The 14,630-nt window shown below is 39.3% G+C and overlaps 1 protein-coding gene across 1 annotated transcript in view; it reads right to left on the bottom strand.

The window, feature by feature from the left end:
• RDX (radixin) overlaps positions 1 to 14,114 on the bottom strand; it is a 70,883-nt gene extending 56,769 nt beyond the window's left edge. The window contains 1 exon segment of the mRNA XM_036028597.1: positions 13,914 to 14,114. The gene's annotated coding sequence lies outside the window, so the exon portion shown is untranslated.
• Positions 14,115 to 14,630: the final 516 nt, after the last annotated feature.

Genomic DNA, 14,630 nt, shown 5'->3' with positions numbered 1-14,630 from the left:
AATCTATAAAATTCTAAAATAATATTGTAGAGCTATAACAAGAAAAACAAATTCCTCAAAATGAAAGAACAACAATTTAAGTAAATAAACTAAAGGTGGACTATAAATTCACCATACATTTAATAAAATCTAAGTAGGTTAATCTTTTTTTCAAAAAGACTTTAAAAAAAACAATTCCATAGATGGACCTGGAGAACATTATGCTGAGTGAAATAAGCCAGTCAGAGAAAGACAAACACCATATGATTTCACTCAAATGTAGAATCTAATGAACAAACTGAACTAGAGAAAAACAGGACAGACTCATAGAGAGAAAGAGGACAGGTATTGGGGGGAGGTTAAACGGTACAGGGATGAACAAAAGAAAAAGGACTCATGAACATGGACAAGAGTGTGGTGATTCCAAGGGGAGGGAGGTATAAAAAAGGGTTAAATGGTAATGCAATAAAGATTAAAAAATACAATTCTGGTTTCAGAGGAAAAATATGACTGAGGGAGACATATAACTTATGATGAAAACAGACTAATATATTTTTTTTTAAATCCCAACATAGGTAGAATAAAATAAACATCAAAATTAAGTAATAGAAAAAATATGTAACAGCTATAACAAAAAGTTACTATAAAAAGTAAAAAATATATATAGAAGGATATCACTTGGACCCCAGTCAATAAAATGGTTAAGTGAGAAACTCTACCAACAAATCTTATGGAAAATAAAAAGCACAACTGTCCTACTGATTGAAACTAAAAATCAGCCCTGGCTGGCGTAGCTCAGTGGATTGAGCACGGGCTGGGAACCAAAGTGTCCCAGGTTCGATTCCCAGCCAGGGTACATTCCTGGGTTGCAGGCCATAACCCCCAGCAACCGCACATTGATATTTCTCTTTCTCTCTCTCTACCTCCCTCCTAAAAATAAATAAATAAAATCTTTAAAAAATAAATAAGTAAATATTAAAAAAAAAAAGAAACTAAAAATCAAAGTGACTTACCTAAAACCTGTATAATTTTGTTAAAACAGTGTCACCCCAATAAAACATAAAAATCAACATTAAAAAATGCAAAGTGACTTTAAGGTATTACTAATTATATTCTCATTAAACTATCAAAATAATTATTAATTATGCATGCAGTACTAATGAGTCTGTGTTGGTAAACAAGTAAATAAATACTGCCAGTAGCACCATAAATTGGCTTCAAATTTCAAAAGTAAATTGTCAAAACATAACAAAAAGCCCTGGCTGGTATAGCTCAGTGGATTGAGCACGGGCTGCGAACCAAAGTGTTGCAGGTTCGATTCCCAGTCAGGGTACATGCCTGGGTTGCAGGCCATGACCCCCAGCAACCGCACATTGATGTTTCTCCCTCTCTCTCTCGCTCTCTCTCTCTCTATCTCTCTATCTCTCTATCTCCCTCACTTCCCTCTCTAAAAATAAATAAATAAAATCTTTAAAAAAAAAAAAAAAAAAAAAACAAAACAAAAGCTACAACATGTTTCTGAACAGGAAATTCTGCTTCTGCAATATATCCCAAGAGATAAATAACCATAAAAGAAGGTAATCTGTACCAAAATATTCTCAGCAGCATTTACAACAATGATTAAAACCACAACTAAAACAAACTATCCGACACGATAAACTAATTTTTTGAGGGGTACAGTATGACAAACTGTCCACATCTACATATGGATAAGTAAGAAGGCAGAACCACCCATTATAGCTAGGTAAAACTGCAGGTATCTTTACAAATGGTATTTGAATATACAGTACTGAACACTTAATTCTAAGCAGGGTCTCATTTTTGTTAAGGTCCTAATTTTAAAAATCAGATGAGAATTTCACTATATTGTTTATATGTGAGTTTACTACTAGCTTAAATAATATGATATAGATAAGAATTGTCTGAAATTTTTTTAGGATGAGGCTGTACCTAAATTTTTAGCCAATCAAGTGACTTAAAAAATATATTTATATCACAATAGTATTTAACCTTAACTGAACATTTCTAGTCCTCCTAATTGTATTAGCATATTTGTTCTTGAAACTGGCATCTGTTAGTAGCAGGACAAATGTCACATGAAAAGCCATGATACCTAGACACATGTCCTAGGGTTCCCCCTCTAATTAAATCATTTTGAATACTTTGCCAGTATCTTTCTTTCTAAAAAATGATAATATATAACCACCTAAACCACTGTATATCAAAGATATATAATAAGAATCAACTCTTCTTCCCTCTGCTCTCATTATACCTAATTACTGAGAAAAAAATTAGTCCCACCTCCCCACTTTTTCTAAATTTCTTAAAGTGGTCTTACCCTACACAGTCGTGACAGCAAAATAACCAACCATTAAGAGATGCTGCCAGCATACATATCCCCCAATTCCAGAATATTTCATGTATGAATATGTGCTCAAACACTAAATACATCACATTTTAGAAACAAATCATTCATATAAGACATTCTCTTCTTTTCCTTTAACCCTAAAGGGGACCCTAAAACAGCCTCCCCCCCACCTCATACAATGGAAAAACAGCCTCATATTTAACACCTTGAGTTGTAGTAGCTATAAGACAGCAGCACAACCGACTTTCTACCTGTAAGGTGGTAAAACAGGTGTTAAGTCTAGTCTACACTGGGCCCACACTAAAGCTTCAATAATTTATACCAGGCTGACTAATTTTACTCTTAAATTCTTTCCCAAAGCCTAACTGTAATTGTTTTGTCTTTCTCCAAGCCTAGCTGTATTTTTTTTTTGCCTTCATTAACACAAAAGCAATCTCTGAACACAATTTTGGTCTCTCTACGGACTAAAAAATTACAAAAGAATTCATCTGCCAATTTACTGGGGAATTGGGAAACAGTGAAACAAAGAGAAGTATCAACTGAATTAATAAGGTAACTCTGGCAGTCAAACTGATAACAACATCTACCAAAAAAAAGTTCATCTTTTAAAAGATTTTATTTATTTTTTTTAAAGATTTTATTTGTATTTATTTTTAGAGACAGGGGAAGGGACGGAGAAAGAGAGGAAGAGAAACATGGATGTGTGGCTGCCTCTCAACACCCCCCCTACTGAGGACCTGGTCAGGAACCCACTCCTGTATCCTAGACAGGGAATCAAATCAGTGACCCTTGGGTTCACAGGCCGGCACTCAATCTACTGAGCCACACCAGCCAGGGCTACAAAAAAAAGCTCTTAATCTCACCTACCGTGGGCCCTGCTGATGTACCCTATGAACCCCTTCCTATAAAATATTTTATTGATTTGATAAAGGAAATGGGGGAGAGAGACAGAAACATCAATTTGCTGTTCCACTTATTTGCATTCACTGGTTTATTCTTGTATGTGCCCTGACCAGGGATCAAACACGCAACCTTGCCCTGGCTGGTATGGCTAGTGGACTGAGCGATGACCTGCAAACTGAAAGGTCTGGGGTTGATTCCCAGTCAGTCAGGGCACATGCCTGGGTTGTGGGCAAGGTCCCCAGTTGGGGGTAACTGAGAGGCAACCAACAGATGTTTCTCTCACACATCAATATTTCTCTCTTCTCTTTCTCCCTCCCACCCCCCTCTTTCTAAAAATAAATAAATAAATAAATAAATTTTAAAAGAGCCCCACAACCTTGGCTTATCAAGACAACACTCCAACTGAGCTACCTGTCCAGGTTAAAATGCATAAAAACAAATTGTCCCTGACCTGGTAGCTCCATTTGTTAGAGGGTTGTCCCTATATGCCAAGGTTGCAGATTCAATCCCAGTTAGGGCACATACAAGAATCAACCAATGAATGCATAAATGAGTGGAACAACAAATCTCTCTGCCCCTCAAATCAATAAATAAAATTAAAAGACAACAAGTCAATGTTTCTTAAATCATTAAATAAAATATAAAAAAACATATCCATGTTTGTCTCTCTCTCCCCCCAATAAAAACCAATAGAAATTTTTAAATGAAATACATAACACCAAAAACAATTATACTGAAATACAGCGATCAAAATATAAAATGTACAAATTTATAATATAGGAGGATATGTACTTCTTTACTAATCTTTAAACAACAATATCTACTAGTGGGTCCAATAATTAAGCTTCTAATGATGAGTATGTCATTTTAAGACATCCGCAACAGTAATGGATTATGAACTACCTGCAATTTCTATTTGAAACAGTCTCTGCTACTGCTAACTGCCACTGCTGCCCACGTTCATAATGAAAGTAAATACATAAAGATGTAACTTTTTCCCCTAACCAAGTCCACAGACCCACAGGCTTATAACCTCTAGTATATACAGAACAATGTTTATTTTATGTTTAACTCAGTGTTAATACTGTATTTAATAGTAATAATGCACTTTTACCTATATAATGCCATGTGATTCCCCAAGTGAAACAAAGAGGATGAAAATTTTTAGTTCCATTTTGCAAATAGGCCAAAAGCAAGGACAAGGGTAGTGAATGGATGGAGTATTTGTAGAATGCTCACTCTTCAGCCATTTCACATTATCTAATTTTCATAAATGCCTTTCTTCCCCCTCCCCAAGATAGATATCACAATCCCTCCTCCTCTTCTTTTCTAATCCTCATCCAAAAAAGGGAGAGAAACATAGGTGTGAGAGAGAAACATCAATTGGCTTGTCTCCGCCACATGCCCAGATTGGTATAGGACCCTTGCACCCAGGTCAGGGATCAGACCCACAACCTAGGCATGTACCTTGACCAGGAATGAACTTGAACCTTGAACTGTAACTGAAGGGCTACAAACTGAGTCACACTGGTCAGCCCATAATCCCTCATTCTTCTTCTAAGTTTTATTTTATTTCATTTTTATTGTATTTTTTCCATTATCATTTAACCCCCTTTTGCGCCCCCCGCCCCCCCCCCCCCCCCCCGCCAAGGAAATTCAGATTCAGGTAAGCGACTTGCCCAAAGTAATATGGCTTGTTAACAAAGTCAGAGGTCAATTAATATCCTAGTCCTGGACTCTTCTGGCTACTCTATTCTGCCTTTTTCTGACATCATTATAGATAAGTTCGTCCCAAACAATTACTAGAGCTTTTCAAGAAGTTTAAGCTCTTTCTTCTGTTGTTTTCACATCGAAAAACTACCTCTAAAGATGTTTCAAGTACCCATTAGTACTGACATAATCACTTCTGTAAATGGATTTCCTGTAACAATGACATACAGTTCTAAATAAGATATTAGGCACTTTCTTATGTAGGAAATTATTTTTATTCAAGGATGTTTTCAAGGAAATTAAATACATTTTTAGCAAAATATACATATTATTGAAAATGCAATCGCTTCTCAGCCTTTCAGCTAAGATCAAGTAAAAATGCAATGTTTAGAACTTAAGTATAAAGCAGAACTACAATATTAAAAAAAGTTTTACATTGAATTTACATTCTTTTAAAAGAGTTTTATAAATTTAGAAGAAACACCATATCTGTATTATTCCCAAGGTGGGTAGAAAAACAAGTAACACATTATCATTTGCAATGATTAATTTTCAATGCTAAAAGGTAAGAAAGCTGAATCCAATCCAATTTCTTAACACTTATGGAAACATAAACATATGATATAATACTGCCCTGTCTAGTGTGGCTCAGTGGATTGAGTGCCAGCCTGTGAACCAAGAGGTCACTGGTTTGATTCCCAGTCAGGGCACATGCCTGGGTTGCAGGCCAGGTCCCCAGTAGAGGGAACACGAGAGGCAACCACATACTGATGTTTCTCTCCCTCTCTTTCTCCCCGCCCCCGTCTAAAACAATGTATAAAATCTTCACAAAATATATCATACAATAAATGTTTAAAATAGAAAAACAAAAAGATAGGTTCAAATCTGTTGCACTAAATATTAACTCCAGTTTATAAATACAAGAGCACTTACACTTTATGATGTACCTACCATATGGCACAACTCTATTCCCATTAGAGTATGATGACCTCAGTATCTTACATGTCAAATGTAAAGGGTATCTGGCACACAATTATAAATGTCTGAATGTATGAAAGGTATCTTAAAGTAAGGGCTGGCAAACTTCTGTAAAGGACCAGAGAAGTAAACTTTTTAAGTTTTGTTGATCTTATGGTCTCTGTTGCAAATCTTCTGTTGATGTAGCATCAAAGCAGACATAGAAAATATGTAAACAAATGAGCTATAATGTATCTTTACAAAACTGGCACTAGACTGGCTTATGGGCCATAATTTGTCAACCCCTGCCTTAAAATATTTTAGCAAGAAATCAATGCTTTTCATTCAATAATTTAAACAAATTTGGTCCTGGCCAGGTGGGTCCATTGGTTAGAGCATCATCTGGTACACCAAATGGTTGCAGGTTCAATCTCTGGTCAGGGCACATACCCAGGGTTCAGGTTCTATCCCTGATTGGGGCACATACAGGAGGCAACTGATCAAAGTTTCTGTTTCCTTCTCTCTGCCTTCCTAAGATCAATAAACATATCCTCTGGTGAGGACTATAAACAAATAAGTAAAATATGAACTCACATATTCATGCTGGATTATGCATGACAGATCAATGTTGTATCTGATTTTGAATGGGAGTATGAAAGAACCCAAGACATTTGGTATATGAATAAGGAAAATAATCTAATGTAAACTGAGTTAGAAGAAAGGGCAATTCCATTACCATCACCAGTGACTGGCTAGGTATAGAGCATGCCTCAATCTGACCAATGAGACTAAGATATCTGCTGGGGGGCTTCTGGAAAAGAGACAGTTCTTCTCATTCCTTTGGATATTGTGTCTGGATGGGATGCTGGTCCTACTGTAGCAAAATTGGAATCAGGGGAAAGCAATCTTACTACAAAGCTAATGGGAAGACTGCGATGCAGAGAATTGGAAAGAGAATGAATCCTTGTCATTACTGTTAGTCTTGAACCTCTAGACTTTATTATGTAAACAACACATTTGGTCATTATTGAAGCATGTCTGACAATTTTCTGTTATGGCAGCGAAAGTATCTTAAATGATGTTAAGGATCTGAAACTGAAGATTGCTCACTTCACAATTTCACCTGCAGCCAGTCCTATTAACTACAACTTTTCACAAATGAAACACTTAAGGTCTCAAAAGCCCAGAGACTACTTACTACTCAGAAAAAAGTAATATATCAATTACTGATACTGAAATTCATAATTTTTATAATTTCAGTAATTGTGGAGAATGAAATGCAATACCTCCTCCTTTGATAGTTTATCTAAAATATTCTTTCAGTAGGACTTTTTTTTCTGTAAATTGGGGGTTAACAAACTTTTCCTGTAAAGGGCCAGACAGTATTTGTTTTAAGCTTTGTAAAAAATATGAACTCTGTCATTACAGCTCAAAAGGAGCCAATATGTAAACAAATGGGCATTTTAATGTTCCAGTGAAATTTTATTGACAAACTCAGGCTACATTTGGCCTTGCAAACCAGTTTGTTGACCTGGTCTCTAAATGGTTAACAGTGAAGAGTATCTTTCTGAAATGAATCACTTTTATCAGAATTTAAAAATAGTTTACTTAAGCCCTGGCCTCTCAGCTAGAGAGTCCCCCAGTAAACTGAAAGGTTGTGGATTCAATTCCTGGTCAGGGAACATGCCTAGATTGTGGGTCAGGTCCCCTATGGGGAGGCAGTGGGGAGGTAACTGATCAATGTTTCTCCGTCTCTGCCTTCCTCTGTCGGGAATCAATGGATATACCCGCTGGTGCGGATTAAAAAATAGTTTATTTAAAATCTATATAAATTAGGCAGAAAAGTAAAAAAGTAAGTTTTTCTTGAGCATTCTATTCATATGCATTAGATCACTTGATGTAAAGTCTAGCTGCCTTATTTGTATATAACATCCATAAAATTAATTTAGAATTCTAATATTAAAATATAACAGATATTATGACTTCTGGGCAAGATGGAAGCACAGGCACATATACTTTGCCACCATGTACAACCAAAAGAAGGACAAGAACAAATTTAAAAACAGAAAATAACCAGAAATGACAGAAAATCGAACTGTATGGAAGTCCGACAACCAAGGAGTTAAAGAAGAAACAATCACTCAGACTGGTAGGAGGGGTGGAGATGGGCAGCCAGGGAGAAAAGGACCCATGGCAAGGTGGCATAGAGAACTGAGGCAGGCAGGCGACAGCTGGCCAAGCAGGTGGTCCCAAATTTCCGTGCAGATAAACCAGAGGAAATGCTGGAAGCAAGACAGACCATGCAACCCAGGGTTCCAGTATGGGAGAAGAAAGCCTCAAAACTTCTGGCTGTAAAAATCTGTGGGGGCTGCAGAGGCAGGAGAAACTCCCAGCCTCACAGGAGGGTTCGTTGGAGAGACCCACAGGGTCCTAGAATGTACACAAACCCACTCACCCAGGAATCAGCACCAGAAGGGCCCAATTTGCTTCTGGGTAGCGGGGGAAATGACTGAAAGCTGGCTGGGAGCTGAGCAGTTGGCATTGTCCTCTGACCCCTCCCCCACATACAATGCTTCAACGCATCAAAGTGGGTTACCCACCTGGACAAACATCTAAGGCTCCACCCCTTACAACAAAACAGGTGTGCCAAGACAAAGAAATATGGCCCAAATGAAAGAACAGATTAAAACTCCAGAAAAAGAGCTAAGTGACGAGGAAATAGACAACCTATCTGATACAGAGTTCAAAACACTGGTATTCGGGATGCTCACAGAAATGGTTAAGTATGGTCACAAAATAGAAGCAAAAGTGAAGACTATGCAAAGTGAAATAAAGAAAAATATACAGGGAACCAACAGTGAAGAGAAAGAAACTTGGACTCAAATCAACAGTTCAGAGCAGAAGGAAGAAATAAACATTCAACCAGAACAGAATGAAGAAACAAGAATTCAAAAAATGTGGAAAAGGTTAGGTACCTCTAGGGCAATTTTAAACATTCCAACATCTAAACCATAGGGGTGCCAGAAAGAGAAGAGGAAGAGCAAGAAACTGAAAACTTATTTGAACAAATAATGAAGGAGAATTTCCCCAATCTGGCAAAGGAAACAGACTTCCAGGAAGTCCAAGGAGCTCAGAGTCCCAAAGAAGTTGGACCCAAGGAAGCACACACCAAGGCACATCATAATTACACTACCCAACATTAAAGAGAAGGAGAGAATATGAAAAGCAGCAAGGGAAAAGGAGACAGCTATCTACAAAGAGTGCCCATGAGACTATCAGCTGATTTCTTGAAAGAAACATCGCAGGCAAGAAGGGGCTGGAAAGAAGTACTTGAAATCATGAAAGGCAAGGACCTACATCCAAGGTTCCTCTATCCATCATAGCTATCACTTAGAATGGAAGGGCAGATTAATTGCTTCCCAGATAAAGTAAAGTTGAAGGAGTTCATCATTACTAAGGCCTTATTATATGAAATATTAAAGGGACTTATCTAAGAAAAAGAAGATGATCAAAAATATGAAGAGTATAATGACAACAAACTCACAACTATCAAAAATTGAACCAAAAAAAAAAAAACCCCAAAAAACTCAGCAAACAACTAGAACAGGAACAGATTTACAGAAATGGAAATCACATGGAAGGATTTCAGTGGGGAGTGGGAAGGGAGGAATAGGGGGAAAAGATACAGGGAATGAGAAGCATAAATGGTAGGTACAAAATAGAGGAAGGTTAAGAATAATATGGGAAATGGAGAAGCCAAAGAACTTATACGTACAACCCATGGATATGAACTAAGGGGGTAGAATGCTGGTGGGGTGGGGATGCAGGGTGGAGGGGAATAGCGGGGAGAAAAAAACGGGACAATGGTGATAGAATAATCAATAAAATATATTTTAAAATGTAACAGGTATTACAACAGAAAATACAAAACTTATTCACATGCAAATTTATATCTACCAACTAAATAAAACTATTTTAAATTTGTGAATCTGCAAAGATTTCTATACATACTGATTATCCAAAGAAAAAAATACCATCCTATATATCTCCTAACCTGAATGAACCCCTGTCTTCCAGGAGGCTGAAATTAGGTTTTGGGGTTTTTTTGAAATATTTTATTTGTTTACTTTTAGACAGAGGGGAAGGGGAGAATGAAAGGGAGAAGGACATAAATGTGTGGTTGCATCTCACACGCTCCCCACGGAGACCCAATCCACAACCCAGGCATGTGCCCTGATAGAGAACTGAACCAGTGACCCTCTGGTTCACAGGCCAGCTCCCAATCCACTGAGCCACACCAGCAAGGGATGAAATCAGAATTAATAAAGGAAGAAATGGAGACATGAATCACATGGACCTTATTTTCTTTCCAAACAGTTCCCAGGTGCAGATTCACACACTATGTGGAGATTTCACTATCCAAAACCAAAGTGGTGTCCTGGACACCACTCTACACTGGCATTTATATACCATATTCTAAGAAAACAAAATGTGAATGTCACCTTTAACCATTAGTGAAGAAAATCTGTACATATACATAAACACTCCTAAGAATTTTTATAGGACAATTTTTAATCTTTTTCATGTCATGACACACATTAACTATAAAATTCTACAGCACACCAAAAAATAAATTTTTTCCAATCTTATAAAAAAAACAGGTATAATTTTGGTTCGCTCCAACAATGGATGGCTACTGTTGTTGTTAGCTGTTGTCATTTTTTAAAAATATTTTTTAAAATCTTTTTTCACTTCACTTGAGACCTGAGGATATATTTATTGATTTTAGAAAAAGGGAGGGAGGTAAGGATGGGGGAAGAAAGAGAAAGAAAGAGAAACATCCAAACATCTATCATTTACCTCTGGCATACCTCTGTTCTGAGACTGAACTGCAAATTAGGTGTGTGCCCTGACCAGGGATCAAACCTGCAACCTTTGGTGTCCAGGACAATGCTCCAACCAACTGAGCTGCCCAGCCAGTGCTGTTGTCATTTTCTTATTTGACAATCTAAGGGAAAAGAGGTCAGTGCCCCTAAGTAAATAATCAGGTATTGCATGTTTTAAAAATTCTTGTGGAACACTAGTTGAAAATCGATGTTACAGGAAATTCCATTGTGTTATTTCATGCAAATGATGAAAATCTAAGAAACATTAATGTTTAACACTGTAATAAACACCCTTTCAATGTGTGTTACAAAGTAACCTTACTTTTATAGGCTTTAAAGTAAAAAAAACAAGGTATATAAAGTATATGTTTATTCTTTCATGAGCACTGGCATTTTCTACATACCAGGAATTGCTGTTAGCAATACATACTTATGAGAAATAGGACTGGGGAAGAGGTTGAGGCCCTCTGGAGAGTGAGTTGGACTTTTACTTTTCCCTTCACATCTTTTGGGGTCTTTAAACTTTCTCCTGAAATGTATTACTTTTTTACTATAAAAATGGTTCACAATATATCTTCAATATAAATCAATATTGAGAAATACAACAGGAACTAAAATGATTAGGAAAGGCAAGAGTTCCCTGAAAGAAGCTATAGATTAAGGAATTCTCCAGGGTCAGACTGGCCACTTCTACCACCATTAAGAAGTGAGCAGATACACTGGCTGCAGAGGCTAGAGAAGTTTCCTTAACAGCCTTTAGCCCCCCGGAACACTGAGGCTTAAAATAACGATGTATGGGTGGAGTCCACAGCACCTCAATCCAGTTCCACTGAACCAGTACCCCAAGAGTGGTGCAGGGTAGGTAAGAAATGCCCCCTAGTTCTTGGTCTGCAGGAGGTCCAAGCCATCCAAGAAAGATGACTTCCTTGGCTTTTGAGATTCACGGCAGTAGCATAAAATTCTATTAGCTATGCTCTATCAGGTATGCTCTACCAGTATAGCTCCATCTTCACAATCTTAGAACACATGTTTTTAGCATTCACCTTTGGGAAATATTAGGTAAAAAATTGTCCTTTTTAAATGGCATAAGTTAAAATGCAGTAAGTTAAAAATTGATGAAAAACAAGGTTCCCACCATCATCCATCATTTCAGACTCTATTATACTACGTATGGATAGTAGACTTAAGATTGAGAACTGAAGTTATGATAAAATATATAGCCTTTCATCAGCCTGCAAAAGACTAAAAAGGATAAATAAAAATATCCAATTGTGCTCTTGGGAATGTTGAAGCAATAAACAAGTAACAATCCTTGTTCCCCCTCCCTGAAACTACTGAGAGTTAGCAAGAGAAGAAGGAATAGTAACGCCTGTCATTCTTACCACCACAGAAAAAAGAATAATGATTTTAATTTCCAATTAAGTAATAAAAATGTCTAAAACAAAAGACACAACATACTTCCTCCACACGGAAATTAATTACAGTTACTCTACAGATATTCCTGAGCCTTTCCTATGTGCTCTTCCATGTGAGGCAATACAGGAGTAAATAAAATAATGTATAATCCACAAAGGGAAGAATATTTCTAAATGCTATAATCAAATTTTGTCTCATTTAAATAAAACTGTAAAGAATGCCAATGTATTTCTATGGAAAATTTACTAAATTTTTACTAAAAATTTATTAACGGTTTATTAAATTCCCATTCTATAAAAAAGTGATTAAACAAAGAAACAAAGTCAGTGCAATCCTTTTTTCAAAGCATACTATATTAACTTCAAAATGAATGTTCTAAATTTTGTCACATTTGAGGTAAATTATTATTAGTAATCTCTCTAAAGCACAGTGAAAGCAATAGAATTCTGAAAATAAAAAAATTCAAGTCTGAGTATTAATCTCTCTTCTCAAATCTAATAATGCTGTTTTGGCAAATGGACTAAGCCATTATTTATCCAGCAAAATGAACGAGTCAATTGTTCAGAACTCCGTCAGAAATATGAATTTAGTGTTAGTGTTCTAAAAATGCTCCGTAAACAATACATTGTAATGTCTATGTTCAAGAACTCGTCTATCACATAAACCCTTACTAGCTTAGGTTTTTACATTTATGTCATGCCACTCTTGGTGGCACAGGACTCATTAAAATGTCTTCTTGAAAATCTCAACTGTATTTCCAAACACATCTTAGATATAGTTGACTTCACATTTCCAACCTCATTAAAAACCACTCCTTAAGGGGGAAAAAAACCCCAAATATTGGGAATGGTTAAAGAACCAGGACATATCTGTATAGAAAGTGAGGTGTTCTTTTATTAAACTGAAATAATGTAGTGCCCCCCTTTTCTAGTGAGCCCAAGAACTAAGTTTAGAACCTTTGAAAGGAAAGGCGGACTGTAACGTTCTCAACTTGTCTGATGGGGTCTAAGATACGAAGTCAGGCTGCCTCCGGGGCCAAAGGAAGTTCTAAGGCTCAGAGGCCGCCAGCAGCAGCGCCGCAGCAGGTAGAGACGTGCGGCGGTGAAGCAAGGCCCTCGCTCCCGGGTTCGAGTTGCCAGGATCGACTCCGCGCCCCAAACCCCGTAATGCAACATCCCCTTTGCCATCAGGCGGAATACACGCTCTCTAGTAATTCAATACCCCTACTTTCAAACTGGAGGCCGGGGAAGAAGTTCTAATAAATACCTTCCCTGCACTGCAAATTCTGTTTCTACCTACGCTTTATATCTCTATTTTCAAACTACACTACAGGGACGCGCCAGGCCAAGCCCGGGGCCGCGTCCAGACGGCGGGAATCCGCCTGTCCCCGAAGCACACAGAAGGGTCCCTGGCTGAGACCGAAAGGCGGACCCCGAGCCCACCGGGAGGGGAATTGCGCGACTGCAAGTTCGGGCCGCAGCCAGGTCTAGACTTGGATCGGGCCTCGCGGCTCCGCCGACCCTGGAAGCGGCCTGGCCGGCCGACCTGGCCTTGAGGGCGGAGGCGCCGCAGCGCGCGAACAGAGACGCGCGAGGCCCTGGCAGCGTGGGCCCCCGCAACTTCTGGCCACCTCAGCGTCGCTGGTGGATCCGGGGAGCGGGGACGTGGGCGGGGGCAAGGAGCCGGCGGCTTACCGCAACAGCGAGCGGGTCCTCCCGCCCGGAGTGTGGCTGGAGCGCTCAGCGCCGGTGCCGCGCCTGGCGCTGCGGCAGGGAGGGAGAGGCGGTGGTAGGAGCGGTGGGGAGAGAAGAGGCGCCGCCAACACCACCGCAGACAGCTCCACAATATGGCCGCTTAGTGCCTCCTCTCGGGGGGAAAGGCGGGGCTGCCCCGCGCCCCCCGCCTCCCCCTGCCGGCCAGTCGGCCTCGCGCCACTACCACAGCGTCAACGCCCGGGCCGCCGCTGCCTCGAGAGCCGCCCGCGCCCCGCCCCGCCCCACCCCGCCCCTCGGGCTCCCAGTGCCAGTAGTGCAGCGGGTAGACGAGTTTTGCTTTTAGGGGCTGGACCCCGCTAGGGACGAGCCTTGGGACCCGAGTCTCTGGGGAAATGGGGCGCTAGCGGAGGAAGATAGACTCGTTCCTTGGGCTGGGATTGAGTGAAGCTGGCTATTAGGAGAAGCGAAGCCGCCCAACCCAGAGTGCTCCTGCCGCCTCCCTCAGGAGTGGAAACTTGAAACTCCCGCTGGTGCCAGAAAACTCACCGAGGGCGTCTGCGTAACCCCCAAGGAGGAATTCTTCCAACAGGGAATCCGGAACCACAGGGAGTGGGTTGCTTAGCTGTTCAACTTGAAAATCCTAGATCAGGAGAGAGAAATGGGCCTATCTTAGAGGACTTTATATTTGCAACGAAG

This window comes from Phyllostomus discolor, chromosome 6 (assembly GCF_004126475.2).
Source record: "Phyllostomus discolor isolate MPI-MPIP mPhyDis1 chromosome 6, mPhyDis1.pri.v3, whole genome shotgun sequence".
NCBI classification, from domain to species: Eukaryota; Metazoa; Chordata; class Mammalia; order Chiroptera; family Phyllostomidae; genus Phyllostomus; species Phyllostomus discolor.
Note: the sequence above shows the minus strand (reverse complement) of the source record. Positions and strands in the feature narration are given on the sequence as shown.